The sequence below is a fragment of the Oryx dammah genome, unplaced genomic scaffold, assembly GCF_014754425.2.
Source record: "Oryx dammah isolate SB20612 unplaced genomic scaffold, SCBI_Odam_1.1 HiC_scaffold_9, whole genome shotgun sequence".
In the NCBI taxonomy this organism is placed as follows: Eukaryota; Metazoa; Chordata; class Mammalia; order Artiodactyla; family Bovidae; genus Oryx; species Oryx dammah.
In genome coordinates, this window is record NW_024070193.1 from 56,892,217 (window position 1) to 56,910,731 (window position 18,515).

The 18,515-nt window shown below is 44.5% G+C and overlaps 1 pseudogene; it reads left to right on the forward strand.

Annotated features, from left to right (window-relative positions):
- Positions 1-6,128: 6,128 nt before the first annotated feature.
- On the forward strand, positions 6,129-17,850 carry LOC120867656 (annotated as a pseudogene).
- Positions 17,851-18,515: the final 665 nt, after the last annotated feature.

The window sequence follows — 18,515 nt, forward strand, 5'->3', positions numbered from 1 at the left end:
GATTTAACGGCTAGATCTGATAGAGTATCTGATGAACTATGGATGGAGGTTCGTGACATTGTACAGAAGACAGGGATCAAGACCATCCCCATGAAAAAATAAATGCAAAAAGGCAAAATGGCAAAATGGTTGTTGGAGGAGGCCTTCCAAATAGCTGTGAAAAGAAGAGAAGCGAAAAGCAAAGGAGAAAAGGAAAGGTAGACCCATTTGAATGCAGAGTTCCAAAGAATAGCAAGGAGAGATAAGAAAGCCTTCCTCAGTGATCAGTGCAAAGAAACAGAGGAAAACAATAGAATGGGAAAGACTAGAGATCTCTTCAAGAAAATTAGAGATACCAAGGGAACATTTCATGCAAAGATGGGCTCAATAAAGGACAGAAATGGTATGGACCTAACAGAAGCAGAAGATATTAAGAAGAGGTGGCAAGAATACACAGAAGAACTGTACAAAAAAAAGATCTTCATGACCCAGATAATTACAATGGTGTGATCACTCGTCTAGAGCCAGACATGCTGGAATGTAAAGTCAAGTGGGTCTCAGGAAACATCACTATGAACAAAGCTGGTGGAGGTGATGGAATTCCAGTTGAAATATTTCATAAAGATGATGCTGTGAAAGTGCTGCACTCAATATGCCAGCAAATTTGGAAAACTCAGCAGTGGCTACGGGACTGGAAAAGGTCAGTTTTCATTCCAGTCCTAAAGAAAGCCAATGCCAAAGAACACTCAAGCTACCACACAATTGCACTCATCTCACACGCTAGTTAAGTAATGCTCAAAATTCTCCAAGCCAGGCTTCAGCAATATGTGAATCGTGAACTTCCAGATGTTCAAGCTCATTTTAGAAAAGGCAGAGGAACCAGAGATCAAATTGCCAACATCCGCTGGATCATGGAAAAAGCAGGAGTTCCAGAAAAACATCTATTTCTGCTTTACTGACTATGCCAAAGCCTTTGACTGTGTGGATCACAATAAGCTGTGGAAAATTCCTCAAGAGATAGAATACCAGACCACCTGACCTGCCTCTTGAGAAATCTGTATGCAGCTTAAGAAGCAATGGTTTGAATTGAACATGGAACAACAGACTGGTTCCAAATAGGAAAAGGAGTATGTCAAGGCTGCATATTGTCACCCTGCTTATTTAACTTCTATGCAGAGTACATCATGAGAAACACTGGGCTGGATGAAGCACAAGCTGGAATCAAGATTGCTGGGAGAAATATCAATAACCTCAGATATGCAGGTTTTTAGTTCTTCACTTCACAGTGAAGAACTCAAAAGCCTTTTGATGAAAGTGAAAGAGGAGAGTGAAAAAGTTGGCTTAAACCTCAACATTCAGAAAACTGAGATCATGGCATCCAGTCCCATCATTTCATGGGAAATAGATGGGGAAACAGTGGAAACAGTGACAGACTTTATTTTTTTGGGCTCCAAAATCACTGCAGATGGTTACTGCAGCCATGAAATTAAAAGACACTTACTCCTTGGACGGAAAGTTGTGACCAACCTAGACAGTACATTAAAAAACAGAGACATTACTTTGCCAACAAAGGTCTGTCTAGTCAAGGTTATGGTTTTTCCAGGAGTCATGTATGGATGTGAGAGTTGGACATAAAGAAATCTGAGCACTGAAGAACTGATGCTTTTGAATTGTGGTGTTGAAGAAGACTCTTGAGAGTCCCTTGGACTGCAAGAAGATCCAACCAGTCCATTATAAAGGAGATCAGTTCTGGGTGTTCATTGAAAGGAGTGATGCTGACGCTGAAACTCCACTACTTTGGCAACCTGATGTGAAGAACTGACTCATTTGAAAAGACCCTGATGCTGGGAAAGATTGAGGGTGGGAGGAGAAGGGGACGACAGAGGATGACATGGTTGGATGGCATCACGACTCAATGGACATGAGTTTGAGTAGACTCTGGAAGTTGGTGATGGACAGGGAGGCCTGGCGTGCTGCAGTCCATGGGGTCGCAAAGAGTCGGACACGATTGAGCGACTGAACCGAATGACTGACTGACACTAGCCATGAGGCAAAAAGAAATCAGGGAGCATTTGTACACCAGGAGCTACAGTTTCCCTTATTAATCAGAAGCTGACTTCCCTTATTATCCTACAGTATAGGATAGGTTGTGGTACAGTAACAAAACAGCCCCCGTAGCTCTGACCACACAGATATTGTTCCTTAACCCAAGTCCTCTCCAGTCCCATTGTCTGCCAAGGTAGTGCCTTCCAAGAGCCATGGTTCAGCACTCATATCCCTTTCATCTGGAACAGCTGTCCACCCGGGCACAGAGCTTCCAGGGTTGATCAGGCAAGTTGGACGATGACTCAGAAGATGTGCCCTGCTGTTACAGATCAAACAGTGTCTCCTGAAAATTCACATGTTGAAGCCCTAGCATCCCTGTGACTGTATCTGGAGGCAGGACCTTTATTTTGACTAATATGAAATGAGGTCCTAAGGATGGGCCCACCTCTGATGAAGACGGTGCCCTGATAAGGAGCAGAAACAGCATGAGGATTCTTGCTGGCTCTCCTGCTCTGCCCACCTGTGGGCACAGTGAGGCCACAGCAAGCAGGTGACCAGCTACAGCCAGGAGGACAGCTCTCTTCCAAAACCCAGTTTGCCAGCTCCTTTTACCATGACTGTGAGGAAACAGACGTTTATTTTTGTTTTGTATCATTTTTAATGTCCCACACTTTTTTTTTTTAATGTGGATGATTTATACAGTCTTTACTTAATGTGCTACAATATCACTTCTGTTTTAGGTTTACTTTTTTTTTTTTTTCATTTTTGGCCACAAGGTATGTGGGATCTCAACTCCCCAACCAGGGATTGAACCCTCACCCCTGCAGTGGTAGATGGCATCTTACCCACTGGACCACCAGGGAAGTTCCAGAAGTCTGTGGTATTTTGTCCTGGTGGCCTGAGCTAACTGATGACACAACTCCCTCAGCTCCAGGATGACAGACAATGCACTGACCCCAGACCATCCATGGGAACTAGTGATCTGGCTCTGCCTCATTGCACTGAGGCCAGAAGTTGTCTTGCTCATTCACCCAAAAGGGAAAGGGGAGTAAGTATCCGTGAGCACTGACAGGGACTCCCACACCTCCATACACTCCTCAGAGAGGCCCAAACTCGCTCTGAGCGGGGGAGAAAACAAGCAGGATTTCAGGAAAATAAGAAAGCGCAGGAACCCGTAAGGACTTTGTGTCCCTTCCAATCCTCTTGGATTTAGACCCCAGGTACAGGAAGTATGTGAAATGAGTCTTGAAATTGTGGGTACTTCTGAAAATAGATGGCTTGATTGTGAATATACTCTGAGGTATTTGAACACAGGAATTTCCCAAGGTCCCAGGCATGGTCAGGACATGAGGAAGCCACACCAGGACATATGAGGAACTGATCTCCAGGCGCTTACAGGGATTTGGGTAGAAGACTGAAGTAGAACATTCAAAAATCAGTAACACCCCAAGACTGAACATAAAAATAAGCTCAGGACAGAGTAAGCAGGTGGACACTCCATTCAGGAGGGGAACTCTAGCATGTTTTCCAGGCTCCCTGGTGCTGGGTCCTGCAGGACAACATTAACAGTAGAAGATGCTGACAAGGGCTGGGATTTATAGCTTCAATAAGGACAGTGGGATCCATGATTGCAGAGGCCATGTGGCATTACTTAACAGACAGAGGCAAGATGGATGAAATTACTGTGAGGAAAAACAAAGCCAAAGTAGCAACCAGGGAGTCTTGACCCGTGAAGATCTGTGACTACAGAGCGCAGACCACAGTATCTCAGGAACAGGGTCTGGCACGGCAGGACAGCCTCCCCTAAGCAGAGAAGACATCGCTGCCCTTATTCCTTAGCTCTAAAAATGATGTACAGCATTTGGTGAGTCTCTGTGAATTTTAGAGGCAACTCATACCACACTTGGGAATATTGCTCTGAGCCATTTATCAGGTGATGCAGAAAGGGGTGCTCAGAGCAAGAGAAGATTGTGCAGCCGTTCCAGGGTGTAGGGCGAGCTGTCCTGCCACTGAGGCCATAAGACTAACAGATGTCATGGTGTTAGGGACACGCTTGCTTAATAAGAATGCAGCGTATCATCCCTGACAAGCCTCGATAGAAGAGTCTAGTGCATATACCTTGGATTCTAGAATAAGGCCATGTTTTTAGAAGGAGAAACTGTTGGAAAATAGTTCCTAGAGTGCTAAGAAGCCCTGAAAGGGAAAGTCAGTCATGCCTGACTCTTTGTGATCCCATGGACTGTAGCCCCCAGGCTCCTCTGTCCATGGGATACTCTAGGCAAGAATACTAGAGTGGGTTTCCATTCCTACTCCAGGGGATCTTCCCAACCCAAGGATTGAACCCAGGTCTCCTGTATTGAAGGCAGATTCTGAAGCCCTGGGAGAATCTTGACAGCCTGACCGGAGAACACCAAGAAAGCATGTGTCTGGGTTGCTCATTATGAACTGATACTATCAGACCCGTCAAACCGTAATGTAGAGTGGCTGCGGCAGTCCTTCATATGATGAAAACGGTGCCTCCAGGATCAGGCACAGATGGGTCTTGGAGGCACAAAGAACTTACAGAGGAGGTGGCCCATCTCTCAACTCTTGTGTTACGTCCTCAGGGGGACATTGATCCTAGAAGGAGACACGTGGGTCAGGTCCCTGACAGATGGGCTCTGGGTATTGGTGCTGATGCTGCTGCCCTACAGAAGCCTGGTCTGAGGTGACCTGGAGGGAAATCCTCCCAGTGGACAAAAGTAAGAACAGGAAATGTGGTCTTTGCTTTGTATGGAGAAAGAAATGACCCGAGTTGAAATGTACAATAATATCCAATTCTGGGCATTGCTGAATGTCTCTTCTTATTGGTCAGCTGCCAGGAAAGAGTGAGACTAGAAGAGGAGAAACAGACATGGGGGTGAACCTGTTGCAAAGGACGCAAAACAAGCTCGTTTGTGTTTCGTGCTGGAGCTCACTCTAAAGTGACCATTGCCCTAGAGCCTGGGCAGAGGGCCCAGGAAGAGAGTTGTTATGTGATGGTAACCGCAGTGGAGGTGGTGCGTGGGTCCCACAGCAAGAAGCCCCTCTGCCCACGGTCACCATTGAATACTCAGCCTGCCACGAGCAGGGTCTGATGCACTGGCTCCTGACGAGAGCTGCCAGCCACTTCCTGGTAGACTGATTTATTAGATGACTCCTACCTAGAATTTTACTTGCTGGAATTGATACCTACTCCAGACATGAAATCGTCTTCCTGGCCTGGTCCCTCTGCTGAAACCTGACAAGTCCGCCTTTGGGCTTGCCAGGTGGTGCAGGTGGTAAACAGCCCGCCTGCCAATACAGGGGACAGAGAGACATGGGTTTGACCCTTGGGTCAGGGAGATCCCGTAGAGGAGGGCATGGCAACCTGCTCCACTTTTCTTGCCTAGAGAGTCCCATGGACAATGGGGCCTGGTGGGCTACGGTCCTTAGGGTCACAAAGAGTCAGATACAACTGAAGCGATTTAGCACACACACAGCACATTTAGAATATTACTTCCTGGGACTGATACCACTTCCAGACACAGGATTGCCTTCCTGGCCTACAGTCCCTCTGCTGGAACCATGCACAGACTTACAGAACAGCTTTATAGCTGCCTATGATACCTATCATCGCCAACTAAAAGACACTTTTTATGGTGATGCACATTTGATCACTTGATCCACCATATATCACATTACTCAGAAGCAATCGGCCTGACAGCATTGGACTGGCTCACTGAAGTCTCCCAAAGGGCCCGCCTCAGGGACAACAGCCTGGGAGTCTTGGACACCGTGCTCTGAGGCTTGGTGCTGAAGCCGTGGCTGATACTCATGATGCTATGTCCCCAAAAGCCAGAGTCAGTGGCCTGGATGGCACCAAGGGGCACAAGCCAGGGAGAGAACACTTCCCACGCCCAGTTTCTAGTTTCTGAAATGTGTTCTTCTTGCTGGGTAGGATTCCACATAACCTTAACCTACAGCTACCACCTTGCCATTTGGGGGCTCCTCATTATAGTAGAACATCAAGCGAGAAAAGGCATTATGATGTTGGCAGTCCTAACTGATCCCATTAGCATGTAGGGAAAGGATGTTGGTACACCATGACGAGCAGGTAGGAGCACAGCACGATACCTCGGGGCTTCCCTGGGGCATGGTTCAGTGCTTTTGTGCTCCGTAATAACTGTAAATGGGAAACTGCAGAAACCGCAGTTGAGGAAAGGTAAAACAATTGAGGACTTACATCCCTCAGAGATGAAGCTCTGAGCTACCCTACCAAGCAAGCAACTTGTCTGCACTGAAGTGCTGACTAAAGGTGAAGGAAATAAATAAAGAGAGAGAGAGGCAATGAATGTTAATTGCGGCCCCAGAAGGAGTTGCAAAAGTAACAGCTGAAGCTAATTCCACAGATCCTCATGTTTAAGCATTTTGTAGACTTGGATGGGTGACCACAGCTTTGAAATCTCTGTGAATGTTAAAGACGGTGGACAGCATGAGGAGACTGAGGTACTTCTGTAGACACACTATATTGAGTAGCTTTGTACCCTAATTCACATCTTCCATCAAACCATTTACCCCAGCCATTGGCACAACAACAGGCTTCTCCCTGGAAGCTTTACCTGCCAGCCACATAACCGCACATCACTTCAGCTGCTCCCCTGAATGCAGTGCAGACCAGCTGCAAGAACTCACTTGGGACTCATCCATGGAAATCCTGAAGGTGCAGGGGAGCTAATGCTTTACAAGGAAACATGAGAGGTAGGGGATGGGAAGTGTGGCTAGAAGAATACTCCTCTGTCCTTTGGTGGACAATTCTGAAACTGCTGATCCTTCAGAGGGATGTGGCAGCATTCATCGCTGAGAGACTGAAGAATGCACACTTCCATGGTATAATCAGGTTCTGATGATTCAGTGATCAGAAGACAAATCATTGAAAAATAGAGAAAGGGTCTGAATGGACATTTTCTCCAAAGATATACTAATGGTCAATAAGCACACAAAAGGTGTTCACTATCATTAGCCAGGAAAGGCAAACCAAAGCCTCAATGTGATATCAATTCACACCTCCTACAACGGACAAAAAAAAAAAAACAGATGATAACAAGCATTGCTGAGAATGTAGGGAAATGGAAACCCTCATTCATTGCATGTTAGTAAAATGGTATAACCGTTTTGGAAAACAGGCCAGAAGTCCCTCAGAAGGTTAAACATAGAGTTACCATGTGACCCAGCAAGGCCACTCCTAGGAATACACCCAAGAAAATTGAAAACACGGTTCCACACAAAGCCTTGTATACTGTACCAAAGTTCCTGGCATCCTTATAATAGCCAAAAAGTAGGCACAACACTAATGCCCACCAGCTGGTGAATGAGTAATTAAAATGTGGTTTGTTCAGACAAAGGAATGTTATTTGACAATAAAAAGATGTGCAGGGCTGACACATTCTGAACCATGGCTGAACCTTGAAAATGTGCTCAGTGAAAGGCAGGTCTCATGTGCTTCCCGCTATACGGAATAGGCCAACGCATGGAGACAGCAACTAGATTGGTGGTTACCAGGACCCAGGAAAAGGGACTAGTAAGGGAAACAAGGTTTCTGTTGGGAAACTGAAAATGTTCTAAAATCTGACTGTGGTGAAGGCTGCACAACTGTTAGGGAAATTAAATAAATAGTCTTATTTAGGCATCAGAGACAAAGCAGAGCAGGCCTCCGACCTCGCTTCTAACCTTCCTGGAGACTGCACTGTGAGTGCCCTGCCTGCCTGCTGTGAGAGCACCATGGATAAGATAGGGGAGGAATCTTGAGACTGTTGAGATCCTGGAGGGGGTCTGGCCAACCAAGCCCCAGGATTAACATTCCAACTTTTACAGGACAGAACAAACTGCATTAACATGAAACCAGAGTGGCAGTTTGCTCACAGATTGATGATGATATCACATTGCACCCTGGGATGATAAGCAGGGACCCTGAACTGCAGTTCTAAAAGTCTCACCCATGGAGTGGATGGGCTGCCTGGGACCTTTTCAAAATTGCTGACTCCAGATATGCTGTGACACAGGACTTCCCAGCACCGTTTGAGTCTGGATGTTGGTCCAAACCCAATTTGGTGATGTATCTTCTGCTGTTTGTATTTCTCTTTTCTTTTAATGTTCATATATTGACAGTAAGCTAGATAATTCTCTAATAAATATTGGCATTACTTGTATATAACGAGTGGCTTATTTTGTTAACAAATCCTTTGAACCTGAGATGAAAGTGAAAACTTTCTGCAAAACAACAACTTTGACACAAAAACTATGAAATTATACATTTCAAATGGAGGAACTTTGTTATGTGGATTATATCTCCAGAAAAAGGCATTTTTTATTTTAAGAATGAAGACACTAAAGAATTGCACCCTTGTCTTGGCTTTTCCTCTGATACTGTTTTCCTCTCTCTCGAGTCTATTCCCTGGATAGACTTCATAACAAACTACCTGCATGCAAGCCCTGATTCAGATGTTGCTTTCTGGGAAGAAGGCAGGATGGACATAGGTATATGTGAGTGAGTACATTTCTCCTTGGAGAAAAAAGTGAACAGGTGGTTCCATTACCAACATAGTCACCTAGGGAGACACTAAAGGTTTTTGCTTGTTTTACTTTCTTATATCAATGGGATAAAGAGCAAACCTCATATCCATTCCTATTTTCTCACAGCCTTTCCTCTCAAAGACTTTATGAACCCAGGCAAATACAATATTACTTATATGCGCAGTCTAAAATATGACACAAATTAACTTTTCTATGAAAAAAAAAAAAAAAACAGACTTAGATCATAGAGAAGAGACTTGTGCTTACCAAAGGGGAACAGGGGGTGAGGGAGGGATGGACTGGGAGTCTGGGATTAGCAGATGCCAACTAGTATATACAGGATGGCTAAACAACAAGGTCCTACTGTATAGCTGCTGCTGCTGCTAAGTCACTTCAGTTGTGTCCAACTCTGCGCGACCCATAGACGGCAGCCCACGAGGCTCCCCTGTTCCTGGGATTCTCCAGGCAAGAACACTGGAGTGGGTTGCCATTTCCTTCTCCAATGCATGAAAATGAAAAGTGAAAGTGAAGCTGTTCAGTTGTGTCTGACCCTCAGCCACCCCCGTTCCAGGTTCCTCCATCTATGGGATTTTCCAGGCAAGAGTACTGGAGTGGGGTGCCATTGCCTTCTCCATACTGTATAGCACAGGGGACTATATTCAATATCCCATGAGAAACCATAAGAGAAAATATGAAAATGAATATATATATATATATACACACTCACATATATATATAACTGAATTACTTTGCTATACAGCAGAAATTAACACAGCATTGCAAATAATCTATGTGCTATGTTGCTTCAGTTGTGTCTGACCCTTTGCGTCCCTATAGACTGTAGCCTACCAGGTTCCTCTCTCCATGGTATTCTCCAGGCAAGAATACTGGAGTGGGTTGCCATTTCCTTCTCCAAGGGATCTTTCTAACCCATGGATCAAACCCTCATCTCTTACATCTCTGCAGGGGCAGGTGAGTTCTTTACCACTAGTACCACCTGGGAAGCCCTTCAGTAAAATTAAAAATAAAAAGAATTAGGGTAATAAAATGTACTGACATTAATTTAGAGTTTGTTTGTTTGTTTCTTTTTTTAATCCTGGGATAGGAATAAATAAGAGATACTTTTCCCTTCCTCATCTCTACAAGTCTTGAGTTCTGAGCCTAAGTAACGTACCCCATTTTAAGGATACATTACTTTTCTGTTGCAGAGTTCTCAGGCATTCAACCACCAGTTACCAAAGTTTTCCTCAGGGGAAGGACAGACGGAAGATAGAATCTATTCTAGGGAGGACAAGGGGAAGGGGCCTGTCTGATTCTGGATCTAAGACATGCAGAATGCAGTCACCTCCTACAGAGTCTAGAGCAGGAATCTACATACATTTTCTGCAGAACAGTTTCTTTGTTTTGACTTTGTGGGCTACAAAGTCTCTATCACAACTACTCATCTCTGTCCTTGGAGTGGGAAGGCAGCCAAAAGCTGCTGTAGACAATAAAATGGAATGAGCGTGGCTGTGTTCCAATAAAACTTTATTTATGGAAACTGCCTTTCCTAGCATGGAAATTTTAATTTCTTATCATTTTCATATGCCATGAAACATTATTCCTGTTTTGATCTTTTTCAGCCATTTAAAACCAAAACCACTCTCTACTTGTGGGCCAAATGAAACTGGTAGTGAGAGAACTTTCAGGAGGAAGGAAGTGTCACTACTCTTAGCCAAGCTGCAAACTGGGGACAAAGATAGGGCCTCTTGCTCCTGCCTGGCATGGAGCAGGACACTCACTCCAGATGGACAGGGGAGCCTGGGACAGGGCCCTGACTTGGGTACTTGTGTCTATGCTAGGGGCTGGGTATCATCCAGAGGCCCATGCCGTGAACCCCAGGTTTTACTAAGACCCCCAGTGAAGGGAAACATCACCCAGGCTGACTTTGAATTATTTTCCTCCATGAAGACAACAGGTTTAAAGTATATTTAATTTCCTTAATTTATTTTAGATTTTACTGAACTGTACTTGATATTGGGCTTCTGAGGTGGTGCTAGTGGTAAAGAACCCACCTGCCAACGCAGGAGACTTAAGAGACGTCAGTTCAGTCCTTGGGTCTGGAAGATTCCCTGGAGGAAGGCATGACAACCCAGGCCAGTATTCCTGCCTGGAGAATCCCATGAACAGAGGAGCCTGGCAGGCTATAATCCATGGGTCGGCAAGGACTCAGACACGACTCAGTGACTTAGCACACATATGTACTTGATATACAATGTTGTGTCAATTTCTTCTGTACAGCAAAGTGAGTCAGTTATCTAGTTACATACATTCTTTTTCATATTCTTTTCCATTACGGTTTGTCATAGGATATTGAATACAGTTCGCTGTGCCACTATTATATGTGTATATATATATAATTTTTTTAAATTTGAAGTTTATACCATCCAGTTCTAAAAAACAGTAATGTCAAATTTCTATACATCCTCAGAAAAAGGCCGATATACCTGGTCCTGAAGGAATATCAGGTCAGGGAGAAACTACAGTGTGAACCCAGAAACAAAAATTCACAGCTCAAGAAAGTATTTAATATTGACATAAAGTGAGCTGCTTTTTTTCCTCGGCTAAATCCTGTCATTGCCAGAGGACAGCCAACTTGCATCCTCTGAGACTGGAAGCACAGCTTAAAGCTGCTTACCACAAGGGCAGACTTGCTTTGAAATGTACAGCTTTATTTAGGAATGCATATCAATTTGTATTCTCCTCCAGAGCTTAGCTGTGTGCGTGTGTTTTAATATAAAAATTGCATGTTAAACTGTTTACCATCAAAGAAAACCGGTGCTCCTGGAAGATGCACGGTGTTTACCCTGTAGCTTTCAGGACCCCCGGGCAGACCACCTTATTCCCCAAGTATTCCCCAAAGGCACACACCCTGTATCTGAGGCGCAATAAAGCACATCAGGCTGCAGATTTCAGTCACGCCCTGGAGACTCAGTTTTTATTAACAGAGCATGACTGATGTGGGTTTCGAGACCCCATCCTCTGAGACAGAACACTGGTTCTCAAAGCGTGGCCCCAGGATCAGCTGCAGCATCACCTGGAGACTTAAGAGACGTTGGTTCAGTGGAAATGCAGTCTCGACTGCTCCACAGGACCCCTAGATCATCAGGTCTGAGCGTGGAGCCCAGCACCCCCTCCAGGGGACTGTGATGCCCCTTCAAGCCTGAGAACTGCTTCTGCCGTGGAAGAAGTTGGAAAGAGCCATAAAAACCTTTTAAAATTTCATTACCTCACCACTCAGCCACAAAAAGCAAGGAAAATGTTCCATTTGCAGCAACATGGACGGCCCTACACATGATCATACTCAGTGAAGCTAGTGAGAGAAAGAGAAATCATATCGGTACCATTACATGTGGACTCTAAAGGATGATGTAAGCAGAGCTCCTTACAAAACAGAAACAGACTCATAGACAGAGAAAAAAAACTTATGGTAACCAAAGGGGACAGCTAGGGAGGATGTTAGATAAATTAGGAGTATGGGATTATCAGATACACAGTACTATATACAAAACAGATAAGTGACACGGACTTGGTGCATAGCCCAAGGAACTATATTTAATACCTGGTAATAAGCTACAATGGAAAAGAATCTGAAAAAGTGTATATATATACACATGCACACACACACACACATATACATACATGTGTACCCTGGTGGCTCAGTGCTAAAGAAGATGCCTGCCAGTGCAGAAGGTGCAGCTTCAATCCCTGGCTCAGGAAGCTCCCCTGCAGAGGGAAATGGCAACCCTCTCCAGTATTCTTGCCTGGGAAATCCCATGGACAGCAGAGCCTGGTGGGCTACAGCTCAGTCAGTTCAGTTCAGCTGCTCAGTAGTGTCTGATTCTTTGTGACCCCATAAACTGCGGCACACCAGGCCTCCCTGTCCATCACCAACTCCCGGAGTTTACCCAAACTCATGTCCATTGAGTCGCTGAGGTCATCCAACCATCTCATCCTCCGTCATCCCCTTCTTCTCCTGCCCTCAAACTTTCCCAGCATCAGGGGCTTTTCAAATGAGTCAGTTCTTCACATCAGGTCACCAGAGTATTGGAGTCTCAGCTTTAGCATCAGTCCTTCCAATGGACACCCAGGGCTGATCTCCTTTAGGATGGACTGGTTGGATCTCCTTGCAGTCCATGGGACTCTCAAGAGGCATGGGGTTGTAAAAGAGATGGACACGACTTAGCAACTATAATAACAACAAAAACAGTTATATATTTGTGTGCGTGCATGTTCAGTTGTGTCTGACTCTGCGACCCAATAGACTGTAGTCCACCAGGCTCCTCTGTCCATGGGATTCTCCAGGCAAGCGTACTAGAATGGGTTGCCATTCCTTTCTCCAGGGGATCTTCTCAACACAGGGATCAAACCCGGGTCTCCTGCATTGCAGGAAGATTCTTTACCATCTGAGCCTCCAGGGAAGATATAGATATAGATATAGATATAGACATAGATATAGATATAGATCTGAATCACATTGCTATACACCTGAAACTAACACAACATTGTAAATTGTTGTTGTTCAGTCACTCAGCCATGTCTGACTCTTTGTGACCCCATGGACTGCAGCACACCAGGCTTCCTTGTCCTTCCCCACCTCCTGGAGCTTGCTTAAACTCATGTCCATTGCGTCAGTGATGCCATCCAACCATCTTATCCTCTGTTGTCCACTTTTCCTCCTGCCTTCCATCTTTCCCAGCATCAGAGCCTTTTCCAGTGAATCAGCTCTTCACATCAGGAGGCCAAAGTATTGGAGCTGCAACCTCAGCATCAGTGCCTCCAATGAATATTCAGAGTTGATTTCCTTTAGGATTGACAGGTTTGATCTTCTTGCAGTCCAAGGGACTCTCAAGAGTCTTCTCTAACACCACAGTTCAAAAACATCAATTCTTCACCACTCAGCCTTCTTCATGGTCCAGCTCTCATATCCATACATGACTACTAGAAAAACCATAGCTCTGACTATACAGACCTTTGTTGGCAAAGTAACAGCAATTGCAAATTGACCACACTTCAATTTAAAAATGGTTATTAAAAGACTTTCATTGTGAATGACTCCCTCCAGCCTCTCTGCCTCACCTTTCCCATCAGTAGAATCAGGGTATCACCTTGCTCTCAAGATTGCCTTGCAAATTAAATCAGATCTGCCCAGACATCCAGAAAACACCAAATAAGCACCTGATGATCAGAAGCCTCAGCATGAATGTTGTTTTCCTTCTTTTCCAACTGGAATCACATATTAAATTTGAGGTATGTAAGTACAACTGCAAGTAATGGTCTATTTCCATGAGATGCTACGAGAGATGCGGCTGAAACATTTCCCCAGGAGACACCTTCCCCACATCCATCCCTCCCATCTACATTATTTGCATATTCCTGATGTTCCACAAATGAAATTTTAAATCAAGTCATTATCAAAGTTGAAAAATATTTAGGCTAAAATGTACTGGTGACAAATCAATTTTCCAGCAGCATATTTTTTCTTTGATTTTAAGAGTTCCTTTGGGAGCATTCATTTATAAATTATCCAATTTAAAGCACAAAAACATATTCTCTGAAATACCAGCTTCAAAGAATAGCAAATTGTAAAGGGCACCATTTGCTTATACATCCCGAATTGAGAAAAATCTTTTAAAGTTGCCTTCTGGTTTCTCACAAAATCAAGCTATATCCACTTGTCTTTATTCTCACTCTTCTTTCCTCATTTATTCAGCCAAACTGTTCAAATAAACTTTGAATAGCTATCACAAAACAATTCAGATATACAGAGAAAACAAATATGCAAACTGACAAATTAAAAAAAAAACTCTTTATGCATAGGGGAGTTACATAAATGTGTTTCTCCAGTTTTCCTCTTGTTAATAAGAATACTTTTGTATGGAATGTGGTAATCTACATGACATACACATAAGAATGCATACATATGCATTCTTACGGCTGCTCTCACTGACAAACACATACACACAAACTCTACTTTCTGTATAACAGATAGAGTAAACCTTAAGACCACAGGCTCTCAAATATTGAATTTTAAATTACTTGGGAAAGAATGAAATGGAAACTTATCGATAAAAACTTGGCTCTGAAAATAAATGAAATAACCCAGATAATTTTGAGGTTATGACCCAGAGGATAATTTGAGGTATGGGGCTATTTTAGTTTACTTAACAGTATAACCTGTTTTCAAATTTTTTTTAATTTTCTAATTTTTTCAGTACCACTACACCCTGGAGTAGAAACTGTTTATAAATTATCGGTGAATTGGCTAATTCTGAGTCCTTCCTTTAGAACAGGCTCTCAAAGGGCCTTCGTGAGGCGACATTTTGCAGACCTGCTTCTGATGACTGTACACTCCTATACAGAACTTGGACTCTGCATTACTTTTCCTGTGGACCATTTTTAAAGTCTTTATTTATTGAATTTGTTACAGTGATGCTTCTGTTCTGTATTTTGTGTTTTGGGCACCAGGGCATGTGGGATCTTAGCTTCCTGACTGGGGTCTGAACTCACAGCCCTTGCAGTGGAAGCACAGAGTCCTTCTTAACCACTGGATCACCAGGGAAGTTCCTGGACTCTGCATTTATAAAGCATTATCTTATGTCATTTTGTCTCTCTTTGACTAAATTTTCGCCATGTCTCAATCTATATGAGATGATGCTATTTCAGAAGCAAAGTTCAGTTCAGTTCAATTCAGTTCAGTCGCTTAGTCATGTCCAACTCTTTGCAACCCTATGGACTGCAACATGCCAGGCTTCCCTGTCCTTCACAATCTCCTGGAGTTTTCTCAAACTCATGTCCATTGGGTCAATGATGTCATCCAACCATCTCGTCCTGTTTTGCTCCCTTCTCCTCCTGCCCTCAATCTTTCCCAGCATCAAGGTCTTTTCCAACGAGTCAGCTCTTCACATCAGGTGGCCAAAGCATTGGAGCTTCAGCCTCAGCATCAGTCCTTCCAATGAGTATTCAGGGTTGATTTCCTGTAGCATTGGCTGGTTTGATCTCCTTGCTGTCCAAGAGACTCTCAAGAGTTTTCTTTAGGACCACAGTTTGAAAGCATCATTTCTTTGGTGCTCAGCCTACTTTATGGTCCAGCTGTCACTTATGACTACTGGCAAAACCATAGCATTGACCATAGGGACCTGTTGGGCAAAATGATATCTCTGCTTTTTAATACACTGTCTAGATTTTTCATAGCTTTTCTTCCAAGGAATAAGCCTCATCTATGAAGTGAGGGCAAAATAGTACTCTTTGATATGATGTATGTGTGTGCGTTAGTTGCCAGTCATGTCCAACTCTTTGCAACCTCATGGACTGTATAGACAGGCTCCTCTGTCCACGCGATTCTCCAGGCAAGAATACTAGAGCGGGTTGCCAGCTCCTTCTCCAGGGGATCTTCTTGACCCAGGATCAAACCTGAATCTCCCACATAGAGGCAGATTCTTTACCACTGTCCGCGCCACTGGGGAAGCCCTGATATGATAGTTATGAGGGTTATATTAAATCATTTGTCCATATGTATTACTTAATAAGTGTAAGACATTATTAGAAATAGCTTTCCTGCTGTTGACGGATACAGTTTGTCATTTTTCTATCTCTCCCAAGAGAAATTAAGATTCTAGGTTGACAACTGATACAAACATTGCCCGACACTGATTCACGCATTCAACAATTTGTGTTTGTGGAGTGCCTATCGGGCACCCAGTCTGGTAGAACTCATAGTCTAATGGGGAACACAGACACACAGGTAATTAAGAGTTCATGTTGGGAGGAGAATAAATAAGGCATAACGAGAAACAGAAATGGTTTATTTCACAGAGGAATTGGGGCTGTTGAGGTAGATAATTTTTTAGGAATCTGAGATAAGGTGAGCTCAGCTATAAATAAGAGACACTCAGGTAAAATGTTCTGGGACTATCCTCATGGTTATATTTCCTGCCCAATTAGCAAATATTTTTGAGAACTTTCTTTTTGCTAAGAACTGCAGATATGTGCATTTCTGCTGTAACATTAAACACAGTTTACTAAAAAACTTTGCATCCTGTATTATGGGAAAAAAATAGGAGTGGGGGAAATTCAATCAAAACTTAAGAAATTTTGGAATAGAACTTTAACACACATACTAATAATCTTAATGAAAGTTATTAGTAGAAGTAAATCCCCAGCATCACTTGAACTTATCCTCTCTCACAAACCCTGTACCTTGGAGTTTGTTCTCCTCCCCCACATCCTCTCCAGAGATGTAGGGCCTGAAAACATTTAAGAGGACAGTTTAATCAAAATTAAAACTAGAGTTTGGGCCCTGGGATTGCAGTGGTGCCCAGGGCTACCCAAGGGTGGTGGGAGCCAGAGCAGGAGCCGCGGTGGGGTTCATGCCTGCTCTCAATCCACACCCATGCATCCCTGCGCAGCCTTGCACACCCCCACTCTCAGCCTGCAGGAGGCACCCTGTGTTGAGGACCTGGGCTTTGGGGACCACCCCTGACCTAACCACCAAGGTCTTTTCATGACGCTGGGCACCAGCATGAAGGTGCTCAGTCCCCTGCTGCTCTGAGTGAAGCTACTCATCAGATGGGTCGTGACTCCCCCAACCACTGGGACCAGTGTGCTGGGGAGGAAGGTCCTCTACCCTCCAAACTTCTTCACCTATGCCAAGGACACTGCAAATGGAAGGGAAGATAGGCTCTTCCAAGGCCTGAGCCTTTTGCTGAGACATCTACCAGCCTCTCCACTGACCTGGGCAGCATGAAGGATTTTCCTCCAGCTGAGATGGAGAAGGTGTCCAACAAGGATGACACGGGGCTTCTCTGAAGAGGGGAGAGGAGACCTCCTAGATGATGCTGCTACAGACCATGTCCTGTGTGTCGTCCCGCCCCCTGGGCGTCATCTCAAAGCTGCTCAGTCCATTTCATGGGGCCAGAGGCCAAGTACAGCAGAAAGTTGAGCTCCATTGGCAATATTTTCAAAGAAGGCTGCTGAGATTCCCTGTCAGCTTAGTACCTCACCTGCTGGGAGACTCAGTTTTCCTGCGAGACTATAACCTGCTGGCCCCTCCCTCAGTGCCCCTCCCCATCCACCATCCCTGGTGGATGATCGCTTCAGTCGGACTAACCGGCGGGAGCCAACGCAAATTTGTGATGGGGGTGCCAGTGAGCATGCTGACTTCTCTCTTCTTGCTGGTGGGTGGATCTCATGGCTGTGAACAACTGTGGGCCATAGGCGGGGCCTCCCCTCTCACTCCACAGGGTTCAAGTCTGGATCCACGGCTGGAAGGACCTGAGGGGGTGGGGGCAGCATTTTTGCAGCACCCACCTCCCCCCACACCTTTCTACCACCAAGCGTCATCAGAATCCTGCTTTGCCCAGAATAACGTGAACCACCTGAAAAAACACTGCAGCCCCTAAACAATAAGGACCTCCAGTAAAGCACAGGGAACTAATTCAATATCTTATGATAAACTATAATGGAAAACAGTCTGAAAAAGAATACATACATAGATATAATCAAACCACTTTGCTATACACTTGCAATGTAACTGTAAATTGACTCTATTTCATGTTTTTGTTTGTTTGTTTGTTTTTAAATACACATACAGACAAACCCACACTGTCTCAGCCTGGCCACCATGGATGAGGTCTGATCATCTCTGAGCAGCTTTAAGACCTCCAGCCCAGTTGGTCTCCAGGTTCCACATTTGCCCTGCGCCTGCACAGAAGCAGGGGCTGGGTGGCGGTTAACCTGAGCTCAAGTGGCTTGGCCACTGTTACACCTGGGGAAGCGAGCAGGGCTGGGGAACTGGGGCAGAATCCCCTTCAGTTCAGTTCAGTTGCTCAGTCTTGTCCAACTCTTTGCGACCATATGGACTGCAGCTCGCCAGGCTACCC